Genomic DNA, 13,166 nt, shown 5'->3' on the forward strand with positions numbered 1-13,166 from the left:
CTCGGCAGCCTCACGCACGTGCCATGCCTGGCCCACTTCTTTAATTTGGTGGTTCAGCGCTTTCTGAAAAGCTACCCACGCTTGTCAGACCTGCTCGTAAAGGTGCGCCGGCTCTGCGCACATTTCCGCAAGTCCCACACGGACGCTGCCACCCTGCGCACCCTGCAACATCACTTTAAGCTGCCAGAGCACCGACTGCTGTGCGACGTGCCCACACGGTGGAACTCTACGCTCCACATGTTGGCCAGGCTCTATGAACAACGTAGAGCTATAGTCGAATACCAACTCCAACATGGGCGGCGCAGTGGGAGTCAGCCTCCTCAATTCCTTTCAGAAGAGTGGGCCTGGTTGGCAGACATCTGCCATGTCCTTGGTAATTTTGAGGAGTCTACTCAGGTGGTGAGCGGCGATGCTACAATCATTAGCGTCACCATTCCTCTGCTATGCATCTTGAGAAATTCCCTGCAAACCATAAAGGCAGCTGCTTTGCGCTCGGAAACGGGGGCGGGGGAAGACAGTATGCCGCTGGATAGTCAGGGCACCCTCCTGTCTATTTCTCAGCGCGTACAGGAGGAGGAGGAGGTGCATGAGGAGGATGAGGAGGAGGGGGAAGAGACAGCTTGGCCCGCTGCTGACGGTACACCGGCTGATTGCCTGTCATCCTTTCAGCGTGTATGGCCTGAGGAGGAGGAGGAGGAGGAGGATCCTGAAAGTGATCTTCCTAGTGAAGACAGCCATGTGTTGCGTACAGGTACCCTGGCACACATGGCTGACTTCATGTTAGGATGCCTTTCTCGTGACCCTCGCGTTGCACGCATTCTGGCCACAACGGATTACTGGGTGTACACACTGCTCGACCCACGCTATAAGGAGAACCTGCCCACTCTCATTCCCGAAGAGAAAAGGGGTTCAAGAGTGTTGCTATACCACAGGACCCTTGCGGACAAGCTGATGGTAAAATTCCCAGCCGACAGCGCTAGTGGCAGAAGGCGCAGTACCGAGGGCAAGGTAGCAGGGGAGGTGCGGAGATCGAGCAGCATGTACATCCCAGGCAGTGCAACAGTCTTTAAGGGCCTGGCCAGCTTTATGGCTCCCCACCAAGACTGTGTCACCGCTCCCCAGTCAAGGCTGAGTCGGCGGGAGCACTGTAAAAGGATGGTGAGGGAGTACGTAGCCGATCGCACGACCATCCTCGGTGACGCCTCTGCCCCCTACAACTACTGGGTGTCGAAGCTGGACACGTGGCCTGAACTAGCGCTGTATGCCCTGGAGGTGCTTGCTTGTCCTGCAGCTAGCGTCTTGTCGGAGAGGGTGTTTAGTGCGGCTGGGGGAATCATCACAGATAAGCGTAGCCGCTTGTCAACCGACAGTGCCGACAGGCTAACACTCATCAAGATGAACAAAGGCTGGATTTCCCCAGACTTCTGTTCTCCACCAGCGGACAGCAGCGATACGTAAGCAATACGTAGGCTGCACCCGCGGATGGAAGCTACGTTCTCTCTCACCATCCAAAACGGGGACATTTCTGCTTCATCAATCTGTGTCTAATATTCCTCCTCCTCCTCCTGCTCCTCCTCCTGAAACCTCACGTAATCACGCTGAACGGGCAATTTTTCTTAGGGCCACAAGGCTCACTCAAATAATTTTTCTGAACAATTTTTATAAGTTTCAATGCGCTTAAAAGCGTTGGAACTGTAACTTGAACCAATTTTTCGTTACACTGGGCTGCCTCCAGGCCTAGTTACCACTTAAGCCACATTAACCAAAGCGATTAATGGGTTTCACCTGCCCTCTTGGCTGGCCATGGCCAATTTTTGGGATGTACATTAGTACTGTTGATACAGCAATTTTTGTGGGCCCTCGCCTACAGTGTAATCAAATTAATTTTTAGCCCACCTGCATTCCAGCTGACGTTACCTCAGCTGTGTTGGGCAATGCAATGGGATATTTCTATGTACCGCCGGTGGCTTCCTGGCACCCACCCAGGCTGTGGGTCCACAGGGAATTATAAATGCATCTGTTTCCACTTGTAAAGAACCCCAGTCAGACTGGGACATGCAGTGTGGGCCGAAGCCCACCTGTATTACGCACGACATTGCTACCTCAGCTGTGTTGGGCAATGCAATGGGATATTTTTGTGTACCGCCGGTGGGTTCCAGGGAGCCACCCATGCTGTAGGTGCACACGGAGTGTAACCTACATGTGTCCACTTGTAAAGAACCCCAGTGTGACTGGGGCATGCAGTGTGGGCCGAAGCCCACCTGTATTACGCACGACATTACTACCTCAGCTGTGTTGGGCAATGCAATGGGATATTTCTATGTACCGCCGGTGGCTTCCTGGCACCCACCCAGGCAGTGGGTCCACAGGGAATTATAAATGCATCTGTTTCCACTTGTAAAGAACCCCAGTCTGACTGGGGCATGCAGTGTGGGCCGAAGCCCACCTGTATTACGCACGACATTACTACCTCAGCTGTGTTGGGCAATGCAATGGGATATTTTTGTGTACCGCCGGTGGGTTCCAGGGAGCCACCCATGCTGTAGGTGCACACGGAGTGTAACCTACATGTGTCCACTTGTAAAGAACCCCAGTCTGACTGGGGCATGCAGTGTGGGCCGAAGCCCACCTGTATTACGCACGACATTACTACCTCAGCTGTGTTGGGCAATGCAATGGGATATTTCTATGTACCGCCGGTGGCTTCCTGGCACCCACCCAGGCAGTGGGTCCACAGGGAGTTTAACCTACATGTGTCCACTTCTAAAGAACCCCAGTCAGACTGGGGCATGCAGTGTGGGCCGAAGCCCACCTGTATTACGCACAACATTACTACCTCAGCTGTGTTGGGCAATGCAATGGGATATTTTTGTGTACCGCCGGTGGGTTCCAGGGAGCCACCCATGCTGTAGGTGCACACGGAGTGTAACCTACATGTGTCCACTTGTAAAGAACCCCAGTGTGACTGGGGCATGCAGTGTGGGCCGAAGCCCACCTGTATTACGCACGACATTACTACCTCAGCTGTGTTGGGCAATGCAATGGGATATTTCTATGTACCGCCGGTGGCTTCCTGGCACCCACCCATGCAGTGGGTTCACAGGGAATTATAAATGCATCTGTTTCCACTTGTAAAGAACCCCAGTCTGACTGGGGCATGCAGTGTGGGCCGAAGCCCACCTGTATTACGCACGACATTACTACCTCAGCTGTGTTGGGCAATGCAATGGGATATTTTTGTGTACCGCCGGTGGGTTCCAGGGAGCCACCCATGCTGTCGGTCGACAGGGACTTCACAATAGGGAGTTGTACCTGCCTGTGTCTATGAATTAAAAAGCCCGGTCTAACTGGGGCATGCAGACACCTTGACAGAATGAATAGTGTGTGGCACATAGGTTCCCCATTGCTATGCCCACGTGTGCAGCTCCTGATGGCGGTGGCACAGGATTCTATTTCTCATTGCTTCTGTACAGCATTGTGGGCTATCGCCCCGCCCCTTTTAAAGAGGGTCGCTGCCTAGCCGTGCCAACCCTGTGCAGTGTGTGCCTGCGGTCCCTCGTCATGGCAGACGCACTTCTAAATAGACATGAGGGTGGTGTGGCATGAGGGCAGCTGAAGGCTGCGCAGGGACACTTTGGTGTGCGCTGTGGGGGGGGAGGGGGGGGCGGTTGGGCAGCATGTAACCCAGGAGAAGTGTCAGTGGAGTGTCATGCAGGCAGTGATTGTGCTTTGTTGGAGGTAGTGTGGTGCTTAGCAAAGGTATGCCATGCTAATGATGGCTTTTCAGAAGTAAAAGTTGTTGGGAGGGGGGGGGGCCCACTCTTGCCGGTATTCTGGCTTAATAGTGGGACCTGTGAACTTGAGATGCAGCCCAACATGTAGCCCCTCGCCTGCCCTATCCGTTGCTGTGTCGTTCCCATCACTTTCTTGAATTGCCCAGATTTTCACACATGAAAACCTTAGCGAGCATCGGCGAAATACAAAAATGTTCTGGTCGCCCATTGACTTCAATGGGGTTCATTATTCGAAACGAACCCTCGAACATCGCGGGAAGTTCGTTTCGAATAACGAACACCCGAACATTTTGGTGTTCGCTCATCTCTAATTAAGAAGCCTCCTGATAAATTACTATCTGTGTAAGGTAGTGCAGAACTTAGAAGTCAGAAAGTTGGCTGAAACCAAAGATCTGAAAACAACAACTTCATCAACTAGCGCCGCCGCAATATACTCTACTTTTTCTTGCTCTCCCAAGTTGAATCTCTTCAAGGATAATGTATATGAAGTAGCTGTCTCTTCTCCTCAGCCTTGCTCTCTGCTCAGATAAGATTTCAACTTGTTTACCAGGAACTATTGATGAAGAAATTTCTTTAACACCAAGAAGAATAAACCACTTGTTACATAGATTCAAATTGCTACGTATTTGATTTAGCTTTATCTTACATTAGGACTTTAAGTAGATACAAGTATTTTGCCCTTTGCTTTTTTGTGAATTTCTGAAAGGATGTTGAGATCTCTTATGTCTAACCAATTTAGAAGTCGTCTGATAAATTGCTATCTGTCTAAGGTAGAGTAGAACTTAGAAGTCAAAAAGTTGGCTAGAACCAAAGATTCGAATACAACAACAACTTCATCAACTAGCGCTGCCACAATATACTCTTCTTTTTCTTGCTCTCGCAGGTTGAAACTCTTCTAAGAGTGTCTGTCATTTTTGCTTAACAGCTCCGATTGAGAAGGGTGTGTTAGTTATGTTCAATTATCTTCACTACACAAGGATAATGTATATGAAGTAGCTGTCTCTTCTCCTCGGCCTTGCTCTCCGCTTGAAAAGATTTAATTTGGTCACTGGGGACTATTGATAAAGAAATGTCTTGAACACCAAGAAGAATGAACCAGATCACTTGCTACATACATTCAAATTGCTATTTGATTAAGCTTTCTCTTACATTAGGATTTGGGGTAGATACAAGTATTTTGCCCTTTGCTTTGTTTATGAATTTCTGAAAGGATGTTCAAAATTCTTACACTTCACCAAATTAGAACCTCCTGATAAATTACTGTCTGTGTAGGTTAGCGTAGAACTTAGAAGTCATAAACTTGTCTACAAAGAAAGCTTTAAACACTACAACAACGTTGTCAACTCCTTCATAAAATAGCGCTGCCACAATATACTCTCCTTTTTCCTGCTCTCCCAGGTTAAAGCTCTTTTGAGGGCATCTGTCATATTTTGCTAAACAGCACTGATGGAGAAGGGTGTGTTATGCATGTTCTCTCATCTCCACTATACAAGGATAATGTATATGAAGTAGTTGCCTTGTCTCATCAGCCTTGTTCTCCGCTCAGAAATATTTAACTTGTTCACCAGGGACTATTGAGAAAGAAATTTTTTTAACATCAAGAAGAATGAACTGAACCACCTGTTACATACCTTTTTATTGCTGTTTGATTTAGCTTTTGTGAATTGCTGAAAGGATATTCAGATTTCTTACACCTAACCAATTTAGAAGTCTTCTCTTAAATTACTATGTAAGGTAGTATAGTGCATCGGTCATTCTTATTAAGTGAAGTCATAAAGTTGGCTAAAACCATAAAAGATGTAACAATACCACAATCTACCTCTCCAATTCCAGGCATGAGTTTTTTTTCCCAATGTTTCTGGTCTACTTTACATCAGAATTATAACATGAAGCTGCTGGGCCAATTATTCATAGGCCTCACACTTCCATGTAACAGAGAGGCCTTTGGGCATCATGAGGTTCAAGGGCCTGGTGTAACTACAAACCTTGCACCTGTATAGCTATTAGAGATGAGCGAACACCCAAATGCTCGATTCCACGTTATTGGAGTCAAGCTTTTCGTAAAATTCGAGAGCTCTACTCAAGTAGCGAACCCCATTGACTACAATGGGAGACTCGAACATTTTTGTATGTGGTCCCAAGCTTTTTTTTTTTTTTTTTTTTGTGGTTTGTGTGTTCTCTCTCTCTCTCTCTCTCTCCCCTGCCAGACAAAAAATTTGCGTCGCGGCGGGGAGGGGCCAAAACAGGCACGTCACAGTGGGAAGGAGCCAAAAACTGGGGCGGGGTCGAACACTCCTTCATGCTTGTTCAAGTAACGAACACCATTGTGTACGCTAATACTCGAATGGCATCAAGCTCGGCAGAGTATGTTCACTCAACTCCAATAGTTATGCTATTTCACCCCTCTTCACTTTTTCAGTGGTGATTTTAGCCTTTTTGCTGCCTAACGACGTACATATAGCTTACACAATATTTTGAGACATAAGTCTACTTTTTATTCTCCATTCACACCTGCTAAATCACACCTGAGTATAACCATAGTGTCAGCCCCAACTAATGCCAGTAATAGTAGCCTCATAATAGCGTTATATTCTATTGCTAGAATTATATCAACTCTACGCGCATTAATTTTACAGAATGTTTGAAAAATTGGTCATATTAATGACATGTTAAAAGAAAAACCCACAAAAAATAAGTCATTCTGTTATTTTAATTTAATGGAAACAGGGCCATGTCTGTGTAGAGAGCTTTTGTCATACAATCCCTTGCAATGAAATGAATATTCTGACCATGTCCCAGTCTGCACAGCAAAGTTGAAAAGTGAGCTGCATGACACAGGAAAAAATCACCCTACAATACTGTTTATAAAAAGTTGCGATTTGTAGATAACCCTTCAGCAAGAGATCATTAGAAAGAAGGTTCTGCAGTGATTCCTTCAACAGTGGTACAATAAATGACACAACAGGGTTCCCATCCAATGAGTTCCAGTACCATATATAGTTGCATGGACACAGACAAGATATGTGGATAGTTTTCTGATTGATAAAAGTACTGGGGTCAGACTCTAAGTAACACATGTGCCCAGCTGATCAGCTCCACAGGTAATGTCTAATGCATGGACCATACCTCAAACCAGGTGTATCATACACCATGTATCATACAGGGAGACGGGAGCATCCAGCACACTGAATATTCTCCAATTTTATGTTATTTTATTATCCATTATACAAATCCACTATAAAAACTGAAATAAAAAACTGGAAAGATTGCTTATAGATTCTAGACAAAACAACTGTCCTTAGTGTGTGGGGTCAGTCTCACAGATCACATGTTGATGACTTATCCTAACTTTAGGCCATCAATACTATATTCAGGAAAACTCTTTACAAGAAAAACGTCAAATTTCCCACATAATTTGGCCAGTCAACTAATATCTGAATTTGCTGTGGAAAATTTAGTGCATGTGACCTTAGCAGCAAAGTAAATAGGATTTTGAGAAATATCGTTCACTGTTGCTGAGAAAATATGTAGCATGATTTGACCAGCAATCTGGATTTTAACGCCCTTGGGACCAGCCATATGTATTTTTACAGCAGTCACTAAAAAACACAGTGACCTCCTGCAAGGCCTATTGGCAGCCATAGATCTGCTCAAAAGGGCAGGAGCAGAGAAACCTTAGATCCCGACTGTTTAGGCCCATGTCATGGTCAATTGTGACTGCAGAATGTAAGCATCTGACAAGGTGGGGTTGCTCCTGTGTCACCCATTGGAATACTGCAATGCGATTGTTGGGTGCAGATTGGCTGCCATCAAAAACAGATTCCCTTTAAAGCCTCCGTGCCTACCATGTAAGCCAGCCTATTAGGCCTTGCTTCCAGAATTTCTGTATTCATAATCACACAAATTATAATATAATATTATGTCACATATCCCACACAATAAATGACATCAACAAAATAAAATCATAATTGCTGTTTTTCGTTCGCCAATCTACCCTAAAAAGGCGCAATAAAAAGTAATCAAAAAGTTGCATCTACCCCAAAATGGTACCATTGAAAAATCTAAATCGTCCTGCAAATAAGAAGACCCCCATACTGAGCTGTTTGTGGAAAAATACGAATGTTAAATGTCTTAGAACGCGACAATGCAAATAGATCTTTTTTCCAAATGATTTTCATTGCACTATTGGCATAATCATATTGACCTGAAAATAAAGCTAATATATCATTTAGGGTAATGCCATAAAAAATGGAAAACAAATGCTAGGATTGCTGTTTTTTATTCATCCACCTGCCAAACAAAAAGCAATAAAAAGTGATCAAAAAAGTAAAAAAATACAACTTGTCCCACAAAAGAACGAAAAAAATAAAAATGTTATGGTTCTTGGAATGCAGTGATGAAAAAACCTACGCAAAAAAATGGCTTGGTCATTAAAGGGGTTGTGTAATTACAAAAAAAGAAGAAAACATTAATGGCTGTCCATCGGTTAAAACAAAAAAAGAGGGAATACTCACGTGCTTTCTGCCCCTCTGGACTCAGCTGAGTGGCTCCTGTGGCCCCATCCCTCGTCCGGACATCCCCTGGAAGTCAGATAACCGTTAACAGCCAATCAGAGGCCGCAACGTCACCATCCCAACTCCTGGCATCAGTGCTCACATCCAGAGCACCATGATGCCAGTAGTTTGGGATGGCGGCCCTGCAGCTTCTGATTGGCCACAGCAGTTTCTTGACCTCCGGAGGATGTCCACATCATATGCCAGGGAAAGGGTGTGGGTGGTGCTAAGCTGGGAGGTTGAAGACAGTTTAGTGTGCCGTCTATTATTGTTTTAACCCATGGCCAGCTGTTAAAATTTTTATTCTGTAATTACATAACCCCTTTAAGGTTCAAAATAGGCCGAACAGCACAGACCTCTTTAAAGACAATGCAGATTTTGTTGCCAATTTTAACACAGATCGGCACCAAAATCTGCAGCAGATCTTCCACCGTGGACACTCTGCTATGTGTGAATGTAGACTAATTTTCCATAATAAAATAATTAACTTTCTGAAATATTCATCTTTTAAACAATAACCACAGTCGCCATGTTTTTTGTCTCATTGGACTCTTTATGAAGAAGTTCTGGCGTTCCTTGCTGATTGAGTGAATGGCGAGACAGGGAGGCGGTATTATCTGTTCCTAGCAAGGTGACCACTATAAATCAGTGAAACCTAAGCACTGAGATGGTCATTACCGGACTGTCATACAAACTTTTAATGCTTTTCAGCAATTGTATATAAATATTTTTCCAGAAAACTTTAGTACGAGTAGTATGGTAAAAATGTAAAACTTCTGGTCAATGTAAGTGCTAGTGATCCGTATTCTTTAAATCATCTTCCTGTCAGTAAAGCCATTGTTTAGGACAATGTTTCGTGCCGAATGAAGTGCAGATTAATGGAGGTTTAACTCATGAAAGGGTTTAATACTTTACATAAAGGCTGATGTGTTGTCTGGAGAGTTTGCAGTCTGAAGCGATGTGGTTAGAGGGTAAACATATCGTTGCAGTGTTCAAACACATTCTGCAAACTGTGTGCTGGCTGTTTCCTAAAACTGTTTGCTCTCCCTCAGGCTCATTTACCGCATTCTGAAATCTTCTGGTAGGTTCATGAAATGATGGCAGCTAGTGAAGGAAAAGATACAACACAATTGTTTCCTGAGTTACTCGATGGGATATTTCTGATGAGAAATTAGCACCTTCCTAATGGTTTGCATTGTGTAAACAGTCTTGTTGGGTCAAAGAATCAAGATGTCAAGTCAACGAGCACCAAGTCAGATTTTCAGATGTTTCCATCATTCCTATTTTATACTACTATTTGTTCAGCAGTTAGATGTTAGGAAGGCATGAAAGAAGGATGTATAAAAAGTTTTTGTGACCATGTAAAAGTATAAGACTTCAGTAAGTGCATTAAAATGGTTCATTCATATATGAAGTATTTTAGAAATGTGACTCATTGGGTTTGCTCATTAAAACTATTATGTCAGTGCAAGCCGTTGAAACAACCTACACGGACGCAACCCAAACATGGGTAGGACAAGAAACGGATAATGGAAAGGGCTATGCACATGAATGGATGCCAAAACATAAACCAGAACGTGCATACACGCTGAACTCCATAACAAACTGAACTGCAAACGGGACTTGCGAGCAGAAATCCAACAGCAACAGACAAACGCGAAAACACTTACCAATAATACCAACACGCATCAGCAGATGGAACCGCTGATAAATACGATGTGTTAGTAATTTGGCCAAAGCACATAACCTCACGAGCCCATGACAAGATTCCTTGTTGTCTCATGAGTCCCTACTATAACAAAATAACTTAACCCCAGAAGTCCTGCCTACAAGCGGGGTGATTGTGCCAATGAGGATAGGCTCATGCTGGAACCTAAGGGTCTGACTCGCCCTAGATGGTAAGAGACATCCATTGTCCAATACATTGATTTTGGATACCCCTGTTTGTCCTGTGTTAAAAAACATACCCATTGGGGCCCTACTCTTATGTCTGTATGCACAACGGGGCCCAAAGGAGCAGCCGGTGGCTTTCCGAACAGAAGTTTTGCTTGAAGGTGTTTTAGGCCTCATAGCACACTTGTGAAGCACTTGAGTGGCGAAAATCATAGAAAACCCCCACAAGTGACCCTATTTTGAAAACTAGACCCCTTAACAAATTCATTCATTCATTCAGAGGGTGTACTGTGTATTTTGAGCCCACAGTTTTCTGAATGAATCTAAGCAAAGCAGAAGGGAAAAAAAATTCATTTTTTTGGCAATTGTGTCAATTTAAAACCATTTTTTTGTATAGCACACATATGAATGAAGACTTGCACCCCAAAATGGATCCCCCTGTTTGTTCCGTGTTCAGAAACATACTCATTGTGGCCCCAATCTACTTACAGGTCACACGGCTAGGCCTATAATGGAGGGAACACCCATTGGATTTCAGGGCACAACTGAATAAATTACAGGCCCCATTGCTCAAAGTGCAGAAAAAAAGTTGACTCCCTAAAAATAATCCCCCGCCCCCCATGTCTCACCTACTTTTTGGCATTCTCTAAATCTTAGATGAAATGAATAATGTAAGTTGTGTGGTATTTCCGAAGACAGGAGTAATTACGGAATGTTGGGATGGACACATGGGGCAATAAAATCGGATATCTCTCCTCCTCTCATGCTTTTTTGGGGGGTATTTTTTTACCTCAGCAGCAGAGATAGGGTGTAGGAAGTGGCGCTCTGTGAGGATTCGTAAGCTTGCTGAGGTGCAGTGGTCTCAAACAGAGGGTGCTCAACAAGCTGCTTCTGGAACTGCAGCAAGGTGAGAGTTCCCGGGGCTTCTTGTAAATTATGTATGACAGGTAGTGATCTGAATAATGCTGGGCTCACACGGCCATATGTGGAATCCACTTGGGAAGGTCGGCAGTGGATCCCAGTTGTGAGCCCAGCTGTGGCCCTGCATACAGCCGCGTAATGTACTGCACATAACTGATATAACTGCGGATATATTTGTGACCATAGAGCACAATGGTCACGTGACATCTCCAGGCACCTGGCTACTTTGGTAGCCAGCAACAGAGGGATTTTAAATTTCTCGGACGATCCTTGACTTTTGAGCATGCGTCCACTATCATGCTGATGGGCGCATGCGCCAAAACTGGGAAAGGTCCGCGGATAAAGATCCCACTGTGGGACAAATCCGGGGACCTTGGGTATGTAATTTCATCTCCCCTCACAGATACAATCCGTAAGGGGAGATGAAACTTTAACTTTTTAAACTTTACATGATCACTGATTGGATAATGGTGATCATGTGACTGGGAACCGTGGTCCCCAGTGACATCTCCCTGCACTTGGCTATCTCTTACAGCTGGGTGCAGGGGAATTTTAATTTGCTGTTCTCTCCGGCCTTCTACATATGCGTGCCTCATCGGTGCATGCTCAGAAGCCTATGGTATGTGCAGACCGCTGCGAGACATCACAGAGAACGGGGGTGAGTATTTTCAACTGCCCTTATGGATTCGATCCATGAGGGCAGCTGAATCTTTAACTTTTTAAACACTTTAATGCAATTAATGCTATTCACTGGATAGCGCTAATCACAAGACTTGGTGGCTTCCAGCAGCCCCCCATGACAGCTCCAGGTTGCTGGCTACCTCCAGGAACCAACACAATGGACCTGTCACATCCACAGCCCATGTGGCTTTAATCCTTAGAGGAAGCATGTTTCGTCGTCCCTGGGGATTAAAGCCTACTAAAGCAGGACATAAAAAGGCAATAAGGTGGTCACTAAGGGGTTAATAGGTTAACAATAAAAACAATAAAACATAGCTTTGCCCTCCTAACATGGAGACTAACAATCATTAATATGATTCCTCGATCCCATGCAGTTCTAAAGGGTTGGTTGCATATCCTTCTGTTCACATTTTTTAAACTTTTCATAAAAACTTTCTTTTATTATATTCACAAATATGATCAAGCAAGCAATATCAGAATAACCACCCAATCTGAGTTTTGCTTGTCAACTTCGTCGGGGCATAGCCAGGTGGGTTTTTGTATACAGTATCTTACTCATGGAGCCAATTACTAATAAAAACATAAATCCTAAAATCTTTCACAAAACATCACATATATTATAATAACAATGAAATGTATACAATTAAAACTTAATCATATAAAAATAAACATACACTAAACATAAAATATTATGTCTCCAGAGTATTATGAAAAAAAAAAGGTTTGGTACCGAGGCACCTTGAGGTCAATGGGGTTGCCTCTGAATACCTGTTAAAACTCACAAGGTTTATCCTCACGCATAATTATTTCTCCTTTGGCTTAAAGATATTATTCACAAGAACCGCCATGGGCAGTAAAATGGCACCACAATATGCCTACCTTTTATGGCAACACTGGAGAGTGACTTTCTGGCCTCCTGCCCCAACAAACCATTGACCTACTTCCGCTACATTGATTACATCATAATCATTTAGACCAACACTAAACAAGAACTAATAAAATTCCATGAGAGAATCAATGCATTACACCCCACCATAAACCTGACATTAAGCTACTCGTATACAGAAATCAATTTTTGGGACACCACCATAAAAATTCAAGCAACTCAATACAGACATCCCTATATGCAAACCAATTGATCGACCCAAATACCTCAGATGGAATAGTTACCATCCTAAGCACATCAGAAAGTCCATTGTCTACAGCCAGACCATCAGATGCAACTGGATCTGCTCCAACCCAATAGACAGAGAGGAACATTTACACAATCTCAAAAAGACATTTTTAAATCAGGGCTATCATCCCACCTCAATTGATGACCAAA

Source organism: Eleutherodactylus coqui, chromosome 1, assembly GCF_035609145.1.
Source record: "Eleutherodactylus coqui strain aEleCoq1 chromosome 1, aEleCoq1.hap1, whole genome shotgun sequence".
Lineage (NCBI taxonomy): Eukaryota > Metazoa > Chordata > Amphibia > Anura > Eleutherodactylidae > Eleutherodactylus > Eleutherodactylus coqui.